This window comes from Oncorhynchus tshawytscha, unplaced genomic scaffold (assembly GCF_018296145.1).
Source record: "Oncorhynchus tshawytscha isolate Ot180627B unplaced genomic scaffold, Otsh_v2.0 Un_contig_12034_pilon_pilon, whole genome shotgun sequence".
NCBI lineage: Eukaryota > Metazoa > Chordata > Actinopteri > Salmoniformes > Salmonidae > Oncorhynchus > Oncorhynchus tshawytscha.
Window position 1 is genome coordinate 260,658 of NW_024609669.1, and position 27,048 is coordinate 287,705.

Below are 27,048 nucleotides of genomic sequence, written 5' to 3' on the forward strand. Positions count from 1 at the left end.
AATGACTACTGCTGTAATGTAACGCTGTAATGACTACTGCTGTAATGTAACACTGTAACGCTGTAATGACTACTGCAGTAATGTAACACTGTAATGACTACTGCTGTAATGTAACACTGTAATGACTACTGCTATAATGTAACACTGTAATGACTACTGCTATAATGTAACACTGTAATGACTACTGCTGTAATGTAACACTGTAATGACTACTGCTGTAATGTAACACTGTAATGACTACTGCTGTAATGTAACGTTGTAACGCTGTAATGACTACTGCTGCCTTCTTGGCCAGGTCTCTTTTGTAAAATAGACTACGTTTCTCAATGGGACTTTCCTGGTTAAATGAAGGTTGAATAAATAAATAAAGAACCATGTGCATATTTGACCAGCAGATGGAGCCAGTGCAGAGATACTCGCCATTCACTACGATGGTGAGCAGGCAGTCAAAAAGAGGCTGTAGACGCTGGTGGCCGCTGGTGATGATCTTGTGGAACACCTGGAGATCACACAGAGGTACAGACATAGAGATAGAATTACTAGAAGGGACAAGGGCATTTTGACTGGAACACTTATGGGTACACTCAATCGCCGTCAAGCCACCCATCAGAGAACATTTATTGACTTGAATGTCTGTTGTAGCAATTATATTTCTATAGGACCTGGATTCAAATAATATTTGTTTCCATTCAAATGCTTTATCTGCGTTTCATTGATCTTGCTTGGCGCAATGGAACCAATGGGAGAGTCCCAATAGAGAGAACCCCGCCCATTTGGCACTCCAGGCTCAATTACAAATATTTGAATGAAATACTATTTGAATCAAAGTGTAATAAAGACACTAAGCTATAACTGAGGCTTTTTATTTAACACACAGAGGCAGATCACAGAAAATGTCATATTGCCTGCAGAACTAATCCATTTGCTACAGTCACACTGTATTCCACAGAGATATATTCTATTCATTCTATATCTATGCTGTCACCTACTGTAACTTGTATGGCAGAGTCTTACTACTATGAGTAGGTCGGCGTGGGTCCCTGTAAACACTGGGATGTCCATAGGTACGTGGACAGAATAGGGCTTGTTGAGACGCACGCCAAAGTTCCTCTCTCCACTCAGCAGTAGCAGGATGAAGACACCGATGTGCATGAGACCCACACGGGCTGTAGCAGAAACACACACACACACACACACAAGAGCGAGAGACAATCACTAAAACCATTACCAAGGTATACGTTAATAAAGCACACATTCACAGCCATTACAGACAGATATATAGTATATTCCAGTCCCTACAGACAGATATATAGTATATTCCAGTCCCTACAGACAGATATATAGTATATTCCAGTCCCTACAGACAGATATGTAGTATATTCCAGTCCCTACAGACAGATATATAGTATATTCCAGTCCCTACAGACAGATATATAGTATATTCCAGTCCCTACAGACATATATATAGTATATTCCAGTCCCTACAGACATATATAGTATATTCCAGTCCCTACAGACAGATATGTAGTATATTCCAGTCCCTACAGACAGATATATAGTATATTCCAGTCCCTGCAGACAGATATGTAGTATATTCCAGTCCCTACAGACAGATATATAGTATATTCCAGTCCCTACAGACAGATATATAGTATATTCCAGTCCCTACAGACATATATATAGTATATTCCAGTCCCTACAGACAGATATGTAGTATATTCCAGTCCCTACAGACAGATATATAGTATATTCCAGTCCCTACAGGCAGATATATAGTATATTCCAGTCCCTACAGACAGATATATAGTATATTCCAGTCCCTACAGACAGATATATAGTTTATTCCAGTCCCTACAGATATAAATATAGTTTATTCCAGTCCCTACAGACAGATATATAGTATATTCCAGTCCCTACAGATATATATATAGTTTATTCCAGTCCCTACAGATATATATATATAGTTTATTCCAGTCCCTACAGACAGATACGTAGTATATTCCAGTCCCTACAAACTATACTCACACCCTGCCATCATTCATAGGATAGGTCTATCCGTGTGTGTGTGTGTCTACAGACTATACTCACACCCTGCCATCATTCATAGGATAGGTCTATCCGTGTGTGTGTGTCTACAGACTATACTCACACCCTGCCATCATTCATAGGATAGGTCTATCCGTGTGTGTGTGTGTCTACAGACTATACTCACACTGGTCGGCCCGGGCGTCATTAAGGTAGAAGAGGATGGGTACCAAGATGTCCAGAACATCACTGCTCTTCAAAACAAAGAATAGGAACTTCTGTGATGGGCAGAGAGACGGTGGTATGGGTTATTAGAATGTGATGCATGTTTGTTTCTCTGTTGAGGGCAGGCTATTCCTCTATTCTATCTCTGTTGAGGGTCGGCTATTCCTCTATTCTATCTCTGTTGAGGGTAGGCTATTCCTCTATTCTATCTCTGTTGAGGGTAGGCTATTCCTCTATTCTATCTCTGTTGAGGGTAGGCTATTCCTCTATTCTATCTCTGTTGAGGGCAGGCTATTCCTCTATTCTATTCCTCTATTCTATCTCTGTTGAGGGTAGGCTATTCCTCTATTCTATCTCTGTTGAGGGTAGGCTATTCCTCTATTCTATTTTGACTCTTTTAATCTTCAATGAAGATTTTGATCATCTCGGCTACTAAATGTAACATTACTGTCAATATGGTATATTATGTTTGTACCTGTCTTCTACATTTTGTGTATTCACTGATGATGTAAATATGGTATATTATGTATGTACAGTTGAAGTCGGAAGTTTACATACACCTTAGCCAAATACATTTAAACTCAGTTTTTCACAAGGTCAGTTAGGATCACCACTTTATTTTAAGAATATGAAATGTCAGAATAATGGTAGAGAGTGATTTATTTCAGTTTTAATTTCTTTCATCACATTCCCAGTGGGTCAGAAGTTTACATAAACTCAATTAGTATTTGGTAGCATTGCCTTTAAATTGTTTAACTTGGGTCAAATGTTTTGGGTAGCCTTCCACAAGCTTCCCACAATAAGTTGGGTGAATTTTGGCCCATTCCTCCTGACAGAGCTGGTGTAACTGAGTCAGGTTTGTTGGCCTCCTCCTTGCTCGCACACACTTTTTCAGTTCTGTCTACACATTCTCTATGGGATTGAAGTCAGGGCTTTGTGATGGCCACTCCAATACCTTGACTTTGTTGTCCTTAAGCCATTTTGCCAGAACTTTGGGAGTATGCTTGGGGTCATTGTCCATTTGGAAGACCCATTTTCGACCAAGCTTTAACTTCCTGACTGATGTCTTGAGATGTTGCTTCAATCTATCCACATAATTTTCCTACCTCATGATGCCATCTATTTTGTGAAGTGCACCAATCCCTCCTGCAGCAAAGCAACCCCACAACATGATGCTACCACCTTATTTCACGGTTGGGATGGTGTTCTTCGGCTTGCAAGCCTCCCCCTTTTTCCTCCAAACATAACAATGGTCATTATGGCCAAACAGTACTATTGTTGTTTCATCAGACCAGAGGACATTTCTCCAAAAAGTATGATCTTTGTCCCCATGTGCAGTTGCAAACCGTGGCTTCTACCTTGCTGAGCAGCCTTTCAGGTTAAGTCGATAGAGGACTCGTTTTACTGTGGATATAGATACTATTGTCCCTGTTTCCTCCAGCATCTTCACAAGGTCCTTTGCTGTTGTTCTGGGATTCATTTGCACATTTCACACCAAAGTACGTTCATCTCTAGGAGACAGAACGCGTCTCCTTGCTGAGCGGTATGACGGCTTTGTGGTTCCATGGTGTTTATACTTGTGTACTATTGTTTGTACAGGCGAACGTGGTACCTTCAGGGATTTGGAACTTGCTCCCAAGGATGAACCAGACTTGTGGAGGTCTACAATTTTTTCTGAGGTCTTGGCTGATTTCTTTTGATTTTCCCATGATGCCAAGGAAAGAGGCACTGAATTTGAAGGTAGGCCTTGAAGTACATCCACAGGTACACCTCCAGTTGACTCAAATGATGTCAATTTGCCTATCAGAAGCTTCTAAAGCCATGACATAATTTTCTGGAATTTTCCAAGCTGTTTAAAGGCACAGTCAACTTAGTGTATGTAAACTTCTGACCCACTGGAATTGTGATACAGTGAATTAGAAGTGAAATAATCTGTCTGTAAACAATTGTTGGAAAAATGACGTGTGTCATGCACAAAGTAGATGTACTAACCGACTTGCCAAAACTATAGTTTGTTAACAAGACATTTGTGGAGTGGTTTAAAAACAAGTTTTAATGACTCCAACCTAAGTGTATGTAAAATTCCGACTTCAAACGTACCCGTCTTCTACCTGTTGTCTATTCACTGATTATGTCAATATGATATATTATGTATGTACCTGTCTTCTACCTGTTGTGTATTCACTGATGATGATAATGTCAGAAGGTGCATCTAGCTAAAATGTTTGTTTTTTTCTAATTTAACGTGGCTCAATCGAATACAGTCCACACAATAACAACCTGTATGGTTTCCTACCAGCCTGGTCCTAGATCTGTTTGTGCTGTATAGCTTAGCACTCCTACAGGATGGTAAGGAATAACACAGATCTGGGATCAGGCTAGTCTCCTACCTTATTATAATATATAATATGACAGTAATGTACAATAATAATATATTATAAATGACCTTATTGAAGTCACAGAGCTTCCAGAAGAGCACCAGCAGCTCCTGGTGAAACTGGATCTTCTTGGTGGAGTTGGGCAGGTAGGTCTGCATCAGAGGGTTTACCAACAGGCGAGCCAGTCCCTTCAACACAAAGTCATAGTCCTGGAGAGGGACACAAGCAGGCTTTGAGGTTCACATCTTCATTTGAGAGCTTTAGACCAACGTCTGTTCACATAGCAAAGCTGCACTTGTGATGTACCATTAGAGGAGAAAGCGTGTAAACATGATAGAAGAGAGAACTACAACGAAGAGAGAACTACAAAGAAGAGAGAACTACAAAGAAGAGAGAACTACAAAGAAGAGAGAACTACAAAGAAGAGAGAACTACAAAGAAGAGAGAACTACAAAGAAGATAGAACTACAAAGAAGAGAGAACTACAAAGAAGATAGAACTACAACGAAGAGAGAACTACAAAGAAGATAGAACTACAACGAAGAGAGAACTACAAAGAAGAGAGAACTACAAAGAAGAGAGAACTATAACGAAAATAGAACTACAAAGAAAATAGAACTACAAAGAAGAGAGAACCTACAAAGAAGAGAGAACTACAAATAAGAGAGAACTACAAAGTAATAGTCCTACTGGGGGGGGGGTCACATGACCTTTAGACTAGGGTGAGACCTTCAGACTAGAGTCAGACCTTCAGACTAGGGTCAGACCTTTGGACTAGGGTCAAACCTTTAGACTAGGGTCAGACCTTTAGACTAGGGTCAGACCTTTAGACTAGGGTCAGACCTTTAGACTAGGGTCAGACCTTTAGACTAGGGTCAGACCTTCAGACTAGGGTCAGACCTTTAGACTAGGGTCAGACCTTTAGACTAGGGTCAGACCTTCAGACTAGGGTCAGACCTTTAGACTAGGGTCAGACCTTTAGACTAGAGTCAGACCTTCAGACTAGGGTCAGACCTTTAGACTAGGGTCAGACCTTTAGACTAGGGTCAGACCTTCAGACTAGGGTCAGACCTTCAGACTAGGGTCAAACCTTTAGACTAGGGTCAAACCTTCAGACTAGGGTCAGACCTTTAGACTGGGGTCAGACCTTTAGACTAGGGTCAGACCTTCAGACTAGGGTGAGACCTTTAAACTAGGGTGAGACCTTTAGACTAGGGTCTTTTGACACGGCTGCACTTGTAATGTAGCCTGGTTAAATGAGACTGAACATTCCTCACAACTAAAACAGTGTAGCATTCAGTCTACATGTAATGCACCATTTAAAGGAGGATGTCTAGGTCCAATAGGCTCCTTAACAGCTTCTACCTCCAAGCTATAAAACTGCTGAACAACCTCCAAGCTATAAAACTGCTGAACAATTCATCAAATGGCCACCCGGACTACAGTCATTTTATTGTAGCCATTTTATTGTGTTAAATTTTTTACTTTAGTTTATTTAGTAAATATTTTTCTAAATCTATGTCTTGAACTGCATTGTTGGTTAAGGGCTTGAAAGTAAGCATTTCACTGTAAGATCTACACCTGTTGTATTCGGTGCATGTGACAAATACAATTTGATTTGATTTGCTTTGAAATGTGTGAAAAATATGACAAGAAGAAAAATGACTGTACCTCTTCCCTGTGAATTCTTGAAAGGTAGTTTACAAACAGATTGTCAGGGCCCACAGACTGCAGAGAGACGGAGAGAAAAATTATGTAACAGCAACAACTGAGGGCCATGACAGGCCCCTGGTCTCTACAGGTGAATGTTAACACAATGTATCATGACAGACCCCTGGTCTCTACAGGTGAATGTTAACACAATGTATCATGACAGACCCCTGGTCTCTACAGGTGAATGTTAACACAATGTATCATGACAGACCCCTGGTCTCTACAGGTGAATGTTAACACAATGTATCATGACAGGCCCCTGGTCTCTACAGGTGAATGTTAACACAATGTATCATGACAGCCCCTGGTCTCTACAGGTGAATGTTAACACAACAATGTATCATGACAGACCCCTGGTCTCTACAGGTGAATGTTAACACAATGTATCATGACAGGCCCCTGGTCTCTACAGGTGAATGTTAACACAATGTATCATGACAGGCCCCTGGTCTCTGAAGGTGAATGTTAACACAATGTATCATGACAGGCCCCTGGTCTCTGAAGGTGAATGTTAACACAATGTATCATGACAGACCCCTGGTCTCTGAAGGTGAATGTTAACACAATGTATCATGACAGACCCCTGGTCTCTGAAGGTGAATGTTAACACAATGTATCATGACAGGCCCCTGGTCTCTACAGGTGAATGTTAACACAATGTATCATGACAGACCCCTGGTCTCTGACAGGTGAATGTTAACACAATGTATCATGACAGACCCCTGGTCTCTACAGGTGAATGTTAACACAATGTATCATGACAGACCCCCCTGGTCTCTACAGGTGAATGTTAACACAATGTATCATGACAGACCCCTGGTCTCTGAAGGTGAATGTTAACAATGTCAATGTATCATGACAGACCCCTGGTCTCTACAGGTGAATGTTAACACAATGTATCATGACAGGCCCCTGGTCTCTACAGGTGAATGTTAACACAATGTATCATGACAGACCCCTGGTCTCTACAGGTGAATGTTAACACAATGTATCATGACAGACCCCTGGTCTCTACAGGTGAATGTTAACACAATGTGACAGGCCCCTGGTCTCTCAGGTGAATGACATCATGGCCCCTGGTCTCTACAGGTGAATGTTAACACAATGTATCATGACAGGCCCCTGGTCTCTACAGGTGAATGTTAACACAATGTATCATGACAGACCCCTGGTCTCTACAGGTGAATGTTAACACAATGTCATGTATCATGACAGGCCCCTGGTCTCTACAGGTGAATGTTAACACAATGTATCATGACAGACCCCTGGTCTCTACAGGTGAATGTTAACACAATGTATCATGACAGACCCCTGGTCTCTACAGGTGAATGTTAACACAATGTATCATGACAGACCCCTGGTCTCTACAGGTGAATGTTAACACAATGTATCATGACAGACCCCTGGTCTCTACAGGTGAATGTTAACACAATGTATCATGACAGACCCCTGGTCTCTACAGGTGAATGTTAACACAATGTATCATGACAGGCCCCTGGTCTCTACAGGTGAATGTTAACACAATGTATCATGACAGGCCCCTGGTCTCTACAGGTGAATGTTAACACAATGTATCATGACAGACCCCTGGTCTCTACAGGTGAATGTTAACACAATGTATCATGACAGACCCCTGGTCTCTACAGGTGAATGTTAACACAATGTATCATGACAGACCCCTGGTCTCTACAGGTGAATGTTAACACAATGTATCATGACAGACCCCTGGTCTCTACAGGTGAATGTTAACACAATGTATCATGACAGACCCCTGGTCTCTGACAGACCCCTACAGGTGAATGTTAACACAATGTATCATGACAGACCCCTGGTCTCTACAGGTGAATGTTAACACAATGTATCATGACAGACCCCTGGTCTCTACAGGTGAATGTTAACAGGTGAACAATGTATCATGACAGGCCCCTGGTCTCTACAGGTGAATGTTAACACAATGTATCATGACAGGCCCCTGGTCTCTACAGGTGAATGTTAACACAATGTATCATGACAGACCCCTGGTCTCTACAGGTGAATGTTAACACAATGTATCATGACAGGCCCCTGGTCTCTACAGGTGAATGTTAACACAATGTATCATGACAGACCCCTGGTCTCTACAGGTGAATGTTAACACAATGTATCATGACAGACCCCTGGTCTGAAGGTGAATGTTAACACAATGTATCATGACAGACCCCTGGTCTCTACAGGTGAATGTTAACACAATGTATCATGACAGACCCCTGGTCTCTACAGGTGAATGTTAACACAATGTATCATGACAGACCCCTGGTCTCTACAGGTGAATGTTAACACAATGTATCATGACAGACCCCTGGTCTCTACAGGTGAATGTTAACACAATGTATCATGACAGACCCCTGGTCTCTACAGGTGAATGTTAACACAATGTATCATGACAGACCCCTGGTCTCTACAGGTGAATGTTAACACAATGTATCAATGATCAGACAGACCCCTGGTCTCTACAGGTGAATGTTAACACAATGTATCATGACAGACCCCTGGTCTCTGAAGGTGAATGTTAACACAATGTATCATGACAGACCCCTGGTCTCTACAGGTGAATGTTAACACAACAATGTATCATGACAGGCCCCTGGTCTCTACAGGTGAATGTTAACACAATGTATCATGACAGGCCCCTGGTCTCTACAGGTGAATGTTAACACAATGTATCATGACAGACCCCTGGTCTCTACAGGTGAATGTTAACACAATGTATCATGACAGGCCCCTGGTCTCTACAGGTGAATGTTAACACAATGTATCATGACAGGCCCCTGGTCTCTACAGGTGAATATTAACACAATGTATGTTGAATTAAATGTGAGTGACACACAGACAGAGAGACACACACACACACAGACAGAGAGACACACACACACACAGACAGAGAGACACACACACACAGCATCACTCTCCCCCTGTACAGAAGGGTCCAGGCCTTACATCCTGGTCCTCCATGCTGGAGGGAGAGGGGGGTCGATGGGCCAGACCTCCTCCATCATGCTCCAGGGTGACGATGAGGATCTGCACGGCCTGCTCCACCAGCTGCTCCCGGTAGTCGGAGAACAGCAGGTGATTGTAAGGGATGCCATAGCCCACCGGGTCGTAGGCACACACCACGTTTACCAGGGAGGTGAAGAGAGGCAGGGCATGCCTGAGGTAGGTGGACGGAGGGAAATAATCACTTGTGTCAGTTATGGTTAGGGGAAATGATGTGGTGTGGTGTGTCTGTGTGTTGTGTGTGTGTTTGTGTGTTTGTGTGTTGTGTGTGTGTGCACCTCACCTGTTCTCTGTGGAGCAGAAGAAGCTGACCCAGGGGTTGAGGATGGTGTTGTCTGAGGAGGGAGGGAGGTACATGGCCTCAGAGAAACAGGTTAGCAGCAGCCTCAGCAGCTCCGTCCTGAGTGGTGAAAATCATACATAGAGAGAGGTTCACTGAGAGGGGGGGGGAGAGTGGGGGTAGAGAGAGAGAGAGAGAGAGAGAGAGAGAGGAGAGAGAGAGAGAGAGAGAGAGAGAGAGAGAGGGAGAGAGAGAGAGAGAGAGAGAGAGAGAGAGAGAGAGAGAGAGAGAGAGAGAGAGAGAGAGAGGGGAGAGAGAGAGAGAGAGAGAGAGAGAGAGAGAGAGAGAGAGGGAGAGAGAGAGAGAAAGAGAGATCATCAGAACTGTGATCATCACTGTGACTCACCTGTTGAGGTAGAAAGAGGATCATCAGAACTGTGATCATCACTGTGACTCACCTGTTGAGGTCGGGGGAGTTGAGTGGGGGACTGGGCGAACCCCACCCCTGCCTCCCAGATATACTCACAGCTGTCTATGGTCTGCATGTCCTCCACAGAGTCCTGTAGGATGGTGACATCATCATGGGACAATCATGGGATCAATCCCAATAACTACTGGGAGAGAGCTACTCTGCTCCGTACACCATCACATCACTGTTCAGTCATCTAAAGCAATGAATACATCATATGAAGCTAACAACGAGTCAGTGCACAATTTCACATAGAGACCTAAGGTGGTATGGTGCCGTGTGGTTCAGTTGGTAGAGCATGGTGCTGTGTGGTTCAGTTGGTAGAGCATGGTGCCATGTGGTTCAGTTGGTAGAGCATGGTGCCATGTGGTTCAGTTGTTAGAGCATGGTGCTGTGTTGTTCAGTTGGTAGAGCATGGTGCTGTGTGGTTCAGTTGGTAGAGCATGGTGCTGTGTGGTTCAGTTGGTAGAGCATGGTGCTGTGTGGTTCAGTTGGTAGAGCATGGTGCTGTGTGGTTCAGTTGGTAGAGCATGGTGCCTGTGTGGTTCAGTTGGTAGAGCATCAGGTGCCAGCATGTGGTTCAGTTGGTAGAGCATGGTGCTGTGTGGTTCAGTTGGTAGAGCATGGTGCCATGTGGTTCAGTTGGTAGAGCATGGTGCCGTGTGGTTTCAGTTGGTAGAGCATGGTGCTGTGTGGTTCAGTTCATGGTGCTGTTGGTTCAGTTGGTAGAGCATGGTGCTGTGTGGTTCAGTTGGTAGAGCATGGTGCTGTGTGGTTCAGTTGGTAGAGCACGGTGCTGTGTGGTTCAGTTGGTAGAGCATGGTGCTGTGTGGTTCAGTTGGTAGAGCATGGTGCTGTGTGGTTCAGTTGGTAGAGCATGGTGCCATGTGGTTCAGTTGGTAGAGCATGGTGCTGTGTGGTTCAGTTGGTAGAGCATGGTGCTGTGTGGTTCAGTTGGTAGAGCATGGTGCCATGTTTGGTTCAGTTGGTAGAGCATGGTGCTGTGTGGTTCAGTTGGTAGAGCATGGTGCTGTGTGGTTCAGTTGGTAGAGCAGGTGCTGTGTGGTTCAGTTGGTAGAGCATGGTGCCATGTGGTTCAGTTGGTAGAGCATGGTGCTGTGTGGTTCAGTTGGTAGAGCATGGTGCTGTGTGGTTCAGTTGGTAGAGCATGGTGCCATGTGGTTCAGTTGGTAGAGCATGGTGCTGTGTGGTTCAGTTGGTAGAGCATGGTGCTGTGTGGTTCAGTTGGTAGAGCATGGTGCTGTGTGGTTCAGTTGGTAGAGCATGGTGCTGTGTGGTTCAGTTGGTAGAGCATGGTGCTGTGTGGTTGTTGGTAAGCATGGTGCTGTGTGGTTCAGTTAGTAGAGCATGGTGCTGTGTGGTTCAGTTGTAGAGCATGGTGCTGTGTGGTTCAGTTGGTAGAGCATGGTGCTGATGTGGTTCACATTGCAAGAGCATGGTGCTGTGTGGTTCAGTTGGTAGAGCATGGTGCAACGGAGTGTGGTTCAGTTGGTAGAGCATGGTGCAGATCAGTTGTGGTTCAGTTGGTAGAGCATGGTGCTGTGTGGTTATTTCAGTTGGTAGAGCATGGTGCTGTGTGGTTCAGCCCTTGGTAAAAACGAGCATGGTGCTGTGAACACCACCTACAGGTTAGAAATTGGTGAAAAGATTTGCTCCATTAAAACGGTAAGGGTACAGCCTATTGGTGCCTAAAACTGTAAGGGTGTGGTACAGCCTATTGGCTACGTCTAAAAGTAAGGGTAGAGCATGGTGCTGTGTGGTTCAGTTGGTACTGTAAGGGTACAGCCTATTGGCTAGCACGGTGCTGTGTGGTTCTAAAACTGTACAGCCGTAATGTTCACTGTAAACGCGGGAAGTTGCACAAAATTCTCCCAAGGTTCAAGTTTTCGCTCACAAGACAAACATTTTCTCAGCGCCCCACTTCAAGACCTCTTTACTGAGGAATATGGTTGTTTTTATCATTGTGTTTTTGTATTTTCTTGGTGTATTTCCTATGCTGCTGTGATTGGGTAATTGTTGTGTAATTGTTAAGCTGCAGGGCTCCCTTGCATAAGAGTCCTTGGTCTCAATGAGACTCCCTGCTAAAATAAAGGTTCAATCAAAATGAATGAACACTGGATCCGGTGAGAGTACTCACAGGTCCTCTCCGGTGGCTGTTCACAGTGAAGTCAGGACAGAACAGCAGGTCGGCCATGGCCAGGAGCAGAGACTCAGCCAGTGGACGAGCTCCATCATCATCCATCTCATCTGTCTTTGAAGGAGGACAGGGGGCAGGAGGATGGAGTGGACAAGAGGATGGAGGGACAAGAGGATGGAGGGGACAAGAGGAATGGGGGGGACAGGAGAGGATGGAGGGGACAGGAGGATGGAGGACAGGACAGGAGAATGGGGGACAGGAGAATGGAGGGACAGGAGGATGGAGGGACAGGAGGATGGAGTGGACAGGAGGATGGGGTGGACAGGAGGATGGAGTGGACAGGAGGATGGAGGGGACAAGAGGAATGGAGGGACAGGAGGATGGGGTGGACAGGAGGATGGGAGGGACAGGAGGATGGAGTGGACAGGAGGATGGGTGGACAGGAGGATGGGAGGGACAGGAGGATGGGGTGGACAGGAGGATGGGGTGGACAGGAGGATGGAGGAGGGACAGGAGGATGGGGTGGACAGGAGGATGGAGTGGACAGGAGGATGGGTGGACAGGAGGATGGAGTGGACAGGAGGATGGGGTGGACAGGAGGATGGAGTGGACAGGAGGATGGGAGTGGACAGGAGGATGGAGTGGACAGGAGGATGGGAGGGACAGGAGGATGGGAGGGACAGGAGGATGGGGTGGACAGGAGGATGGAGTGGACAGGAGGATGGGAGGGACAGGAGGATGGGGTGGACAGGAGGATGGGAGGACAGGAGGATGGGGTGGACAGGAGGATGGAGGGACAGGAGGATGGGGTGGACAGGAGGATGGAGTGGACAGGAGGATGGGAGGGACAGGAGGATGGGGTGGACAGGAGGATGGGAGTGGACAGGAGGATGGGAGGGACAGGAGGATGGGGTGGACAGGAGGATGGGTGGACAGGAGGATGGGAGTGGACAGGAGGATGGGAGGGACAGGAGGATGGGGAGGATGGGAGGGACAGGAGGATGGGGTGGACAGGAGGATGGACAGGAGGGACAGGAGGATGGGGTGGACAGGAGGATGGGAGGGACAGGAGGATGGGAGGGACAGGAGGATGGGGTGGACAGGAGGATGGAGTGGACAGGAGGATGGGGTGGACAGGAGGATGGGAGGGACAGGAGGATGGGGTGGACAGGAGGATGGAGTGGACAGGAGGATGGGAGGACAGGAGGATGGGGTGGACAGGAGGATGGGTGGACAGGAGGATGGGGTGGACAGGAGGATGGGAGGGACAGGAGGATGGAGTGGACAGGAGGATGGGAGGACAGGAGGATGGGAGGGACAGGAGGATGGGAGTGGACAGGAGGATGGGAGGGACAGGAGGATGGAGGGACAGGAGGATGGGGGGACAGGAGGATGGGAGGGACAGGAGGATGGAGTGGACAGGAGAATGAGGAGGGACAGGAGGATGGGGTGGACAGGAGGATGGGGGGACAGGAGGATGGAGGTGGACAGGAGGATGGAGGGACAGGAGGATGGGGTGGACAGGAGGATGGGAGGGACAGGAGGATGGAGTGGACAGGAGGATGGGGTGGACAGGAGGATGGGGGACAGGAGGATGGAGTGGACAGGAGGATGGAGGGACAGGAGGATGGGAGGGACAGGAGGATGGGAGGGACAGGAGGATGGAGTGGACAGGAGGATGGAGTGGACAGGAGGATGGAGGACAGGAGGATGGAGTGGACAGGAGGATGGAGAGGACAGGAGGATGGGAGGGACAGGAGGATGGGGGTGGACAGGAGGATGGGGTGGACAGGAGGATGGGGGGGACAGGAGGATGGAGTGGACAGGAGGATGGGGTGGACAGGAGGATGGAGTGGACAGGAGGATGGAGTGGACAGGAGGATGGTGTGGACAGGAGGATGGGAGGGACAGGAGGATGGAGTGGACAGGAGGATGGGGTGGACAGGAGGATGGGGTGGACAGGAGGATGGGGTGGACAGGAGGATGGGGTGGACAGGAGGATGGGAGGGACAGGAGGATGGGAGGGACAGGAGGATGGGGTGGACAGGAGGATGGAGTGGACAGGAGGATGGGGTGGACAGGAGGATGGGGTGGACAGGAGGATGGAGTGGACAGGAGGATGGGAGGGACAGGAGGATGGGAGGGACAGGAGGATGGGGTGGACAGGAGGATGGGGGTGGACAGGAGGATGGGAGGGACAGGAGGATGGGGTGGACAGGAGGATGGAGGGACAGGAGGATGGGGTGGACAGGAGGATGGAGTGGACAGGAGGATGGGAGGGACAGGAGGATGGAGTGGACAGGAGGATGGGGGGACAGGAGGATGGAGTGGACAGGAGGATGGAGTGGACAGGAGGATGGAGTGGACAGGAGGATGGGGGACAGGAGGATGGGAGGGACAGGAGGATGGGGTGGACAGGAGGATGGGGTGGACAGGAGGATGGAGAGGACAGGAGGATGGGTGGACAGGAGGATGGGGTGGACAGGAGGATGGAGTGGACAGGAGGATGGGGGGACAGGAGGATGGAGTGGACAGGAGGATGGAGTGGACAGGAGGATGGGGAGGGACAGGAGGATGGGGTGGACAGGAGGATGGAGGGACAGGAGGATGGAGGGACAGGAGGATGGGGGACAGGAGGATGGAGTGGACAGGAGGATGGGGTGGACAGGAGGATGGGGTGGACAGGAGGATGGAGTGGACAGGAGGATGGGGTGGACAGGAGGATGGAGGGGACAGGAGGATGGGTGGACAGGAGGATGGGGTGGACAGGAGGATGGGGGACAGGAGGATGGGAGGGACAGGAGGATGGTGTGGACAGGAGGATGGGAGGGACAGGAGGATGGGGTGGACAGGAGGATGGGTGGACAGGAGGATGGAGTGGACAGGAGGATGGAGTGGACAGGAGGATGGGGTGGACAGGAGGATGGGAGGGACAGGAGGATGGAGTGGACAGGAGGATGGGGGGACAGGAGGATGGAGTGGACAGGAGGATGGGGTGGACAGGAGGATGGGAGGGACAGGAGGATGGGAGGGACAGGAGGATGGAGTGGACAGGAGGATGGAGTGGACAGGAGGATGGGTGGACAGGAGGATGGGGTGGACAGGAGGATGGGGTGGACAGGAGGATGGAGTGGACAGGAGGATGGACAGGAGGATGGAGGGACAGGAGGATGGGTGGACAGGAGGATGGGAGGGACAGGAGGATGGAGATGGACAGGAGGATGGGGGACAGGAGGATGGGGGACAGGAGGATGGGGTGGACAGGAGGATGGGATGGGGGGACAGGAGGATGGGGGGACAGGAGGATGGAGTGGACAGGAGGATGGGGTGGACAGGAGGATGGGAGGGACAGGAGGATGGGGTGGACAGGAGGATGGGAGGGACAGGAGGATGGGGGGACAGGAGGATGGAGGATGGGGGGACAGGAGGATGGAGTGGACAGGAGGATGGGAGGGACAGGAGGATGGGGTGGACAGGAGGATGGGAGTGGACAGGAGGATGGGTGGACAGGAGGATGGAGTGGACAGGAGGATGGAGTGGACAGGAGGATGGGGGTGGACAGGAGGATGGGAGGGACAGGAGGATGGGGTGGACAGGAGGATGGAGAGGACAGGAGGATGGTGTGGACAGGAGGATGGGGTGGACAGGAGGATGGAGTGGACAGGAGGATGGGGGGACAGGAGGATGGAGTGGACAGGAGGAGGGGGGGACAGGAGGATGGGGTGGGGGACAGGAGGATGGAGAGGACAGGAGGATGGGGTGGACAGGAGGATGGGAGGGACAGGAGGATGGAGTGGACAGGAGGATGGGGTGGACAGGAGGAGGATGGGGTGGACAGGAGGATGGAGTGGACAGGAGGGGGTGGACAGGAGGATGGGAGGGACAGGAGGATGGGAGGGACAGGAGGATGGGGTGGACAGGAGGATGGGAGTGGACAGGAGGATGGGGTGGACAGGAGGATGGGGTGGACAGGAGGATGGAGTGGACAGGAGGATGGGAGGGACAGGAGGATGGGAGTGGACAGGAGGATGGGGGGACAGGAGGATGGGGTGGACAGGAGGATGGGAGGGACAGGAGGATGGAGTGGACAGGAGGATGGAGTGGACAGGAGGATGGGGTGGACAGGAGGATGGGAGGACAGGAGGATGGAGTGGACAGGAGGATGGAGGGACAGGAGGATGGAGTGGACAGGAGGATGGGGGGACAGGAGGATGGGAGTGGACAGGAGGAGGATGGGGGAGGGGACAGGAGGATGGGAGGGACAGGAGGATGGGAGGGGACAGGAGGATGGGAGGGACAGGAAGATGGGGTGGACAGGAGGATGGAGGGGACAGGAGGATGGGAGGGACAGGAGGATGGAGTGGACAGGAGGATGGGAGGGACAGGAGGATGGAGTGGACAGGAGGATGGAGGGTGGACAGGAGGATGAGGGGACAGGAGGATGGGAGGGACAGGAGGATGGGGTGGACAGGAGGATGGGGGGACAGGAGGATGAGAGGGTGGGGGGCAGGAGGATGAGGGGACAACATTAAACCCCTCTATACTTTGTTATTTTCTATAGTGAACAGAAACATCTTCGGTAACAGCACTGACAATGACTTTCATTTTCATGTTATTTTCATTCTGATGAAAAGTAAACCCAGAACCTTCGGAATTAATTGTTTGTCAAAGCATCCTGACATTTCTGAATGTCTAATGAGGAACTAGAGTTCTACTGAACTTTTAGGAGTCTAGTTCCTCTTATCTTCCCATGTAGGAAGAAACAAGTGTAATCAGGAGAGGTAGAATATGCACCTGGGAGATGTGTTTTTCTCTCATCATCCTGATGTATTTCTGTGGTGTATTCATTAGGCAGCTGATGGAAGAACTGCCAGGGACTACCTACACTTGTCCAATAAGAAAACGTTGTGTGCTCAAATGAACACAACCATGGTGTACTGTGGGTGAAACATACCATCTACTGGAATGAGGAAACTAATTAGTCAGATGAATGAAGTATTTCATTTTTGTTGTTGTCAACCGAAGCCAATTTCCTCCCACATATCCACCAGTCTCACTTGGCTGCAGTGCAGGGACTACAGACATCTAAGACTCATTCATGTTGAGATGACAAATGAACAGGACTGGTATTTTTACTAACATCTTCCATGAAGCGTTGTAAAATGGAACAGTGGGTAGAGTCTGTCTAGCCTGGTCCCAGATCTGAGACCAGGCTAGTATCTGTGGAATATGGGACACAACACTGGTGCTTGCAGCAGCTACAGTATGTGGGTGTTAGCTGCAATAAGAGGTTAGCCTACACTGATCTGCAGCCATAGGGATTATCATTTCAAATCTCACTGCGGGCAACATTTTCATAGTGCAAAAGCACTGCGCAGATGAAATCACGCCGCCCGATTATAATAAGGGTTTACGGTCATTTGAGCCAGTTTACTACAGCAGGAACATAATCCTGCAGCAACAGGAAATGTGAATTATTATGTGGATTAGAATTAATGGACATGTTGGTAAGGGTTGATATATTTTTCATAAGGGAAAATCAAGTCAGAAATTTGCAAAGTGGAAATTACACATTTCAGAAGCCTTTTTAGACCACAAATACACTACAAATAAAACATTTACTGCATTGCAAAAAAGTTATTCTGCAACAAGGTGATCAAATTAAGATCTTACATCTGTGCTGTAAGTGCATCTCAAACCCTAGCCAACTCTACATACAGTATACTCCTATGTTTTACTCCCACACACCCACCGCCCACTCCCCACAGCTCTTCTAGCACCAGACACAGTGGACCAGAAGAGGTCCCTACACTCACCACAGCTCTTCCAGCACCAGGCACCGTGGACCAGAAGAAGCCCCTCCAGTCTTGGTCCTCAAAGATGTAGGGGAGGATGCGGGTCAGCATACGACTACAGTTCAGAACGATCTGTTTCTCCTTCTCCGAGGGGCACCCTGACTCTGCTGCCTGCACCAGCTTCTCTACAGCCTGGGGGAGAGATGGCCTTGATGTTATAAATACGACCTGGGGGAGAGATGGCCTGGTGGAGAGATATGGCCTGGTGGAGAGATATGGCCTGGGGGAGAGATGGCCTTGGTGTTATAAATACAGCCTGGTGGAGAGATGGCCTGGTGGAGAGATATGGTCTGGGGGAGAGATGGCCTGGTGGAGAGATATGGCCTGGGGAGAGATGGCCTTGGTGTTATAAATACAGCCTGGGGAGAGATGGCCTTGGTGTTATAAATACGACCTGGGGAGAGATGGCCTGGGGAGAGATGGCCTGGGGAGATATGGCCAGGTGGAGAGATATGGCCTGGGGGAGAGATGGCCTTGGTGTTATAAATACAACCTGGGGGAGAGATGGCCTGGGGGAGAGATATGGCCTGGGGAGAGATGGCCAGGTGGATAGATATGGCCTGGGGAGAGATGGCCTTGGTGTTATAAATACAACCTGGGGGAGAGATGGCCTGGGGGAGAGATATGGCCTGGGGGAGAGATATGGCCTGGTCATTTTCTGGTAGTACCTCTCTGTTCCACTCTGTTTTCTTTCATGCTGTGCCTACAGAACACAGCCATGATGTTACAGAACACTGCCATGATGTTACAGAACACAGCCATGATGTTACAGAACACAGCCATGATGTTACAGAACACAGCCATGATGTTACAGAACACAGCCATGATGTTACAGAACACAGCCATGATGTTACAGAACACAGCCATGATGTTACAGAACACAGCCATGATGTTACAGAACACAGCCATGATGTTACAGAACACAGCCAACACAGAACACAGCCATGATGTTACAGAACACTGCCATGATGTTACAGAACACAGCCATGATGTTACAGAACACAGCCATGATGTTACAGAACACAGCCATGATGTTACAGAACACAGCCATGATGTTACAGAACACTGCCATGATGATGTTACAGAACACAGCCATGATGTTACAGAACACAGCCATGATGTTACAGAACACAGCCATGATGTTACAGAACACTGTCATCATGTTACAGAACACAGACATTATACAATGGGTGGTTCTAATCCTGAATGCTGATTGGTTAAAACCGCATTCTAGCCGGTGTCTATTCCACAAGTTACTACCGGCTAAATCTGACGTTAAAATGCCTATTTACTCTGTTCCATCTGACTGTGCAATCCACTGTCTCATCAGCCCAGCCAAGCAATTTATAAACTCTACTATAAAAAGCATCTAGACGTTATTTCACATTTCTTTATGGCTAACATTTAGTTTTCAACAGTGGAGATTTGTATAAACCTTGTTGTCTGTCTAGTCGACATTTGAAACATTGTTTCTTTATTCAAATTCGATCTCCAGTTGTCCCACTGTAATGAACATGTTGGGAGTCGGGACAAGACAGACAGGCAGGCAACGTTTCTCAGCCAGTCAAAATCATGAATCAGCATCATTTTTATAGATATATACAAAGAAATGTCAATTGAAAACAGGTCAAACAAAATTAAGTGCAGTTAGTTTGTTTGCAGTCCTTCCAGCTTTAGTTTGAAGTGATTGTGTTAGCTGTGTTGTTGGCTCACGCCTCTGAACAACAGTGTCCTGACGAGTGAGCACATTTTCTATGCCAGGTGAAATTGCGCATCATTAGCTTATTGCTATGGATGTTTCCAATTAAATGTCACTAGAAAACAGCTTAAACAAATGCAAATGCAGCTACTTTGCTGTTATTCTGGCTGCACTTTTTGATGTGACTATAAGTTAGCCGTAGTTGGCTAGCTAGCGAGCAAGAGATAAGAACGTTGCCAGCCAGTCTGTCCTATTCCATTAGAGAGCCCCCCAGCACCAACAGTCTGTCATGTTCCATTAGAGAGCCCCCCAGCACCAACAGTCTGTCCTGTTCCATTAGAGAGCCCCCAGCCCCAACAGTCTGTCCTGTTCCATTAGAGAGCCCCCAGTCCCCAACAGTCTGTCCTGTTCCATTAGAGAGCCCCCAGCACCAACAGTCTGTCATGTTCCATTAGAGAGCCCCCAGTCCCCAACAGTCTGCCCTGTTCCATTAGAGAGCCCCCCAGCCCCAACAGTCTGTCCTGTTCCATTAGAGAGCCCCCAGTCCCCAACAGTCTGTCCTGTTCCATTAGAGAGCCCCCAACACCAACAGTCTGTCCTGTTCCATTAGAGAGAGCCCCCAGTCCCCAACAGTCTGTCCTGTTCCATTAGAGAGCCCCCCCCCCAGTCCCCAACAGTCTGTCCTGTTCCATTAGAGAGCCCCCCCCCAACAGTCTGTCCTGTTCCATTAGAGAGCCCCCAGTCCCCAACAGTCTGTCCTGTTCCATTAGAGAGCCCCCAGTCCCCAACAGTCTGTCCTGTTCCATTAGAGAGCCCCCAGTCCCCAACAGTCTGTCCTGTTCCATTAGAGAGCCCCCAGCCCCAACAGTCTGTCCTGTTCCATTAGAGAGCCCCCAGCCCCCCCAGTCCCCAACAGTCTGTCCTGTTCCATTAGAGAGCCCCCAGTCCCCAACAGTCTGTCCTGTTCCATTAGAGAGCCCCCCAGTCCCCAACAGTCTGTCCTGTTCCATTAGAGAGCCCCCAGTCCCCAACAGTCTGTCCTGTTCCATTAGAGAGCCCCCAGTCCCCAACAGTCTGTCTGTTCCATTAGAGAGCCCCCAGTCCCCAACAGTCTGTCCTGTTCCATTAGAGCCCCCAGCACCAACAGTCCCCCCAGTCCCCAACAGTCTGTCCTGTTCCATTAGAGAGCCCCCAGCACCAACAGTCTGTCCTGTTCCATTAGAGAGCCCCCCAGCACCAACAGTCTGTCCTGTTCCATTAGAGAGCCCCCAGCACCAACAGTCTGTCCTGTTCCATTAGAGAGCCCCCCAGCACCAACAGTCTGTCCTGTTCCATTAGAGAGCCCCCAGCCCCAACAGTCTGTCCTGTTCCATTAGAGAGCCCCCAGTCCCCAACAGTCTGTCCTGTTCCATTAGAGAGCCCCCAGTCCCCAACAGTCTGTCCTGTTCCATTAGAGAGCCCCCAGCACCAACAGTCTGTCCTGTTCCATTAGAGAGCCCCCCAGTCCCCAACAGTCTGTCCTGTTCCATTAGAGAGCCCCCAGTCCCCAACAGTCTGTCCTGTTCCATTAGAGAGCCCCCCAGCACCAACAGTCTGTCCTGTTCCATTAGAGAGCCCCCAGCCCCCAGCACCAACAGTCTGTCCTGTTCCATTAGAGAGCCCCCAGTCCCCAACAGTCTGTCCTGTTCCATTAGAGAGCCCCCAGCACCAACAGTCTGTCCTGTTCCATTAGAGAGCCCCCAGTCCCCAACAGTCTGTCCTGTTCCATTAGAGAGCCCCCAGTCCCCAACAGTCTGTCCTGTTCCATTAGAGAGCCCCCAGTCTGTCCTGTTCCCCAGCCCCAACAGTCTGTCCTGTTCCATTAGAGAGCCCCCAGCCCCAACAGTCTGTCCTGTTCCATTAGAGAGCCCCCCAGTCCCCAACAGTCTGTCCTGTTCCATTAGAGAGCCCCCAGTCCCCAACAGTCTGTCCTGTTCCATTAGAGAGCCCCCAGCCCCAACAGTCTGTCCTGTTCCATTAGAGAGCCCCCAGCACCAACAGTCTGTCCTGTTCCATTAGAGAGCCCCCCAGTCCACCAACAGTCTGTCCTGTTCCATTAGAGAGCCCCCAGTCCCCAACAGTCTGTCCTGTTCCATTAGAGAGCCCCCAGTCCACCAACAGTCTGTCCTGTTCCATTCTGTCCCCAACAGTCTGTCCTGTTCCATTAGAGAGCCCCCAGTCCCCAACAGTCTGTCCTGTTCCATTAGAGAGCCCCCAGTCCCCAACAGTCTGTCCTGTTCCATTAGAGAGCCCCCAGTCCCCAACAGTCTGTCCTGTTCCATTAGAGAGCCCCCAGTCCCCAACAGTCTGTCCTGTTCCATTAGAGCCCCCAGCACCAACAGTCTGTCCTGTTCCATTAGAGAGCCCCCAGTCCCCAACAGTCTGTCCTGTTCCATTAGAGAGCCCCCCAGCCCCAACAGTCTGTCCTGTTCCATTAGAGAGCCCCCAGTCCCCAACAGTCTGTCCTGTTCCATTAGAGAGCCCCCAGTCCCCAACAGTCTGTCCTGTTCCATTAGAGAGCCCCCCAGCACCAACAGTCTGTCCTGTTCCATTAGAGAGCCCCCAGCACCAACAGTCTGTCCTGTTCCATTAGAGAGCCCCCAGCACCAACAGTCTGTCCTGTTCCATTAGAGAGCTGTCCCCCCAGCAGTCCCCAACAGTCTGTCCTGTTCCATTAGAGAGCCCCCAGCACCAACAGTCTGTCCTGTTCCATTAGAGAGCCCCCAGCACCAACAGTCTGTCCTGTTCCATTAGAGAGCCCCCAGTCCCCAACAGTCTGTCCTGTTCCATTAGAGAGCCCCCAGCACCAACAGTCTGTCCTGTTCCATTAGAGAGCCCCCAGTCCCCAACAGTCTGTCCTGTTCCATTAGAGAGCCCCCAGTCCCCAACAGTCTGTCCTGTTCCATTAGAGAGCCCCCAGTCCCCAACAGTCTGTCCTGTTCCATTAGAGAGCCCCCAGTCCCCAACAGTCTGTCCTGTTCCATTAGAGAGCTGTTCCATTAGAGAGCCCCCAGTCACCAACAGTCTGTCCTGTTCCATTAGAGAGCACCAACAGTCTGTCCTGTTCCAGCACCAACAGTCTGTCCTGTTCCATTAGAGAGCCCCCCAGCACCAACAGTCTGTCCTGTTCCATTAGAGAGCCCCCCAGCACCAACAGTCTGTCCTGTTCCATTAGAGAGCCCCCAGCACCAACAGTCTGTCCTGTTCCATTAGAGAGCCCCCAGCCCCAACAGTCTGTCCTGTTCCATTAGAGCCCCCAGTCCCCAACAGTCTGTCCTGTTCCATTAGAGAGCCCCCAGCCCCAACAGTCTGTCCTGTTCCATTAGAGAGCCCCCAGTCCCCAACAGTCTGTCCTGTTCCATTAGAGAGCCCCCAGTCCCCAACAGTCTGTCCTGTTCCATTAGAGAGTCCCCAACAGTCTGTCCTGTTCCAGCCCCCAACAGTCTGTCCTGTTCCATTAGAGAGCCCCCAGTCCCCAACAGTCTGTCCTGTTCCATTAGAGAGCCCCCAGTCCCCAACAGTCTGTCCTGTTCCATTAGAGAGCCCCCAGTCCCCAACAGTCTGTCCTGTTCCATTAGAGAGCCCCCAGTCCCCAACAGTCTGTCTGTTCCATTAGAGAGCCCCCCAGTCCCCAACAGTCTGTCCTGTTCCATTAGAGAGCCCCCCAGCCCCAACAGTCTGTCCTGTTCCATTAGAGAGCCCCCCAGTCCCCAACAGTCTGTCCTGTTCCATTAGAGAGCCCCCAGTCACCAACAGTCTGTCCTGTTCCATTAGAGAGCCCCCCCCCAGTCTGTCCTGTTCCATTAGAGAGCCCCCAGCACCAACAGTCTGTCCTGTTCCATTAGAGAGCCCCCCCCAGTCCCCAACAGTCTGTCCTGTTCCATTAGAGAGCCCCCAGTCCCCAACAGTCTGTCCTGTTCCATTAGAGAGCCCCCCAGTCCCCAACAGTCTGTCCTGTTCCATTAGAGAGCCCCCAGTCCCCAACAGTCTGTCCTGCCCCCCAGTCCCCAACAGTCTGTCCTGTTCCATTAGAGAGCCCCCAGTCCCCAACAGTCTGTCCTGTTCCATTAGAGAGCCCCCAGTCCCCAACAGTCTGTCCTGTTCCATTAGAGCCCCCCAGTCCCCAACAGTCTGTCCTGTTCCCCCCAGTCCCCAACAGTCTGTCCTGTTCCATTAGAGAGCCCCCAGTCCCCAACAGTCTGTCCTGTTCCATTAGAGAGCCCCCAGTCCCCAACAGTCTGTCCTGTTCCATTAGAGAGCCCCCCAGTCCCCAACAGTCTGTCCTGTTCCATTAGAGAGCCCCCAGTCCCCAACAGTCTGTCCTGTTCCATTAGAGAGCCCCCAGCACCAACAGTAGGTGTGTTTTGTTTCTGATAGGCAGTTTATAAAGGAAGCAGCGAGTCGGAGACGGGAAGGGAGGACGCCTTGCTTCTTTCCTGCATCCAGGAGCAGTGGGCCCTGACTCACTGACAGACGCCTCTGCCAGTCAGCCAGCTACTCAATAAAAGCTGTTTCAGAACAATATCTCTGTGGAATGCACTGGATGTTAGTACAGCTTGCATCCAGTACATAAAATAAATGTGTTTAGTCTTAGAATGCGTATCTAACAGTTTTGTCGGTTTCCCAGACAGATTAAACCTAGTCCAGTTTTAAAAAACATTCTCAGTGGAGAATCTCTATTGAAAGATCTTTTCAGTCCATGAGTATAGGCTTAATCTGTGTCTGAGAAACCTTTCTGGTTCATCTGCTGCAGCCCAGTGCAGTTCCACTTCCATAACATCCTCCTCATCATCATCCTTCTACCTTATAGCAGAGGGTTGCCAGATTGGAGGGGACTCCTCCCGAACAGCTCGGATCTCTGCGGCTGGCACCAGGGCAAAAACATCCTGCACAGTGGTGGCAGTGTCAGCCCAGAACTGGTCCCAGAAGGCATCGTCTGTGGCCTCCACTGGCTGTGGAAAATGCATGTATCTGCTTTTAGACTACATTTCCCACCACCCATTGGGCTCGTCTAGGCTTGCTCCAATCTGACTAATGATAACCTATTACATTGGGTGTAAAAACAGCATGTATAACAGTGTCATAGAAAGCAATAGGGTAATGTAATATAATGAATATCAAATCACACAACAAATGCATTCAGAATCAACAAATATATCAGATTGGAGCAAGAGGGCTAGAATAATAGAAATAAACATATCATGAGAATAATGTAACCTCATTCTAATAACTAGGTTTCATGTCAACACAAGTTAGCAGATGGGGCAACATAACAACCTATCTCTTCCTAATTGCTGTTAGTCTATACAGCAACAGGAAATATGAGCTGCTCTAATCTCTGCACATAACAGAACACCTGCCACATCTGTGGGCGGTGGGAGAAAGGACCCCTACGTCATTTGACCATCGAATAAGATATGCGTTATCGGTGATCTATAAGAATCCAAATCAAAAAATGTTACATTTTAAACAACAAGTAGTCTACTTGGCTAAAAACTATGCTGCCTGTTTCTCATGTCGCCGATGATAAGGTCTGCAGAAGGGCGTTATGATCATGCAGACAGTGAATAGACATTGACTATTAAACAGCGAAAAGGGGGTGTTTGTTTATGGTAAAGGTTTATGAGCCCACTTTTCATATAACATAGAAACCTAATGCAAAATAGAAACACCCCAGAATAACAATAGGACAGGATAAATCATATGAGAGTTTTAAAACAGTAACGTGTCACTGCTATCATTGCGGGGGATTTGATTATAACCTAACATAACGCATGATCAAATACGCCAAGCATTTCATGACGTGCGGGACAATATTTTTTTAAAGAAATATCTCAATATAGACCTATGCATTAAACATCGACGGACTATATGCAGACCCTATCTTTTGTTTTCCAATAGAGCACTTATCCGTCCTAGTGATATACAACCAGCTATTGCGCTCTTTCTGTGATCGCTATTTATACTCTAATATTTTCCTATTTCTCAGCGTTGGCCTATAATAAACATTTCAAAGGTACCCAACCTGTGTTTTGGTTGTCAGCTGTATCACTGCTTTCCTGAAGTTCAGTTTAGAATCGGTGTTACCCATTTTGATATTCCTTTATATACTACAGCGTTGTTGATGCCGTGAATCCCTACTAATCTTGTTCACCTCTTTCCTCCGCTTGAGTCACTCGCGGAGGCGTTTTTACGTCACTGGTTGGCTAGCCTTTTACACTGGGCTCTAAACTTCCGGGTTCTTCAAGAGTACAATAATCACTATGCCTATCATAAGGTCAAATGTAATACATATTATACAGGGAACCCTTGTACCTAGTATAATATCATAATAATTTAGGGTTATCTCTTTAAAAATATATTAATGGAATGCAATTTACAATACAATCGGGGTTTTATTCTATACAATCTCTTTGATTGAAATCACTGTTATAATATTGATATAATTGGTTACAATATGCATAAATGTAACAATAAGATATTGTAAATTGTATCGATCATTGAATGAGTGTCTGTACTGGTTGTAGACGGTACCGGAAACAGCGACACCATGTGGTATTTCCTGTCAACGTTCTGTCTGTACTGCGCAGTCGCGGTGTCATGTAAACAGCAGAGGTTCGTGAGCTAGCTAACCAGCTACATAGATGTTAAGGCGTTGATACCGGCGATATTGTTCAAATGTAGCTTTCAATCAATATATTTGTCTTTCTTCACCACACATCGCATTGTCTAGCAGGATAATCTGACCTGAGAGACCCTTATCTACACCGAGGATACCTCCTTTTGTTGTTTTGATCAGTGATTCGAGAAGGCTAACGTTACTGTAGCTAGCAAGTTAACGTTAGACAGCATAGTTTGGGTCCTTGCAACGTTGAGCTTCAAAGCTCGAATGTAAGGGCGGGTTTCTTTCTCTTACATTGTTTACATGTTAGCTAACTTTAGATAGCTATCAACCTAACGTGACCTAATTGCTAGCTTAGTTATAGTCTGTCAACTATCGTTTTGCTAGCCATGATTTGACTTCGAAAACAGCAGGTATACCATTATGATATTATTGATTTGGTGCTTTGACTGTTTGGTCGTTTCTAGCTAAACAGCTTAGCTGGTAATAAAGTAGTTCAAATGTCATGTTTGAATGAGGTTGCCAAGTGTCTGTCCCTTTGTTAGTTCGCTA

General features: G+C 48.5%; 1 pseudogene; it reads right to left on the bottom strand.

The window, feature by feature from the left end:
- LOC121838822 overlaps positions 1 to 26,059 on the bottom strand; it is a 37,035-nt pseudogene extending 10,976 nt beyond the window's left edge.
- Between the last annotated feature and the right edge of the window lie 989 nt (positions 26,060 to 27,048).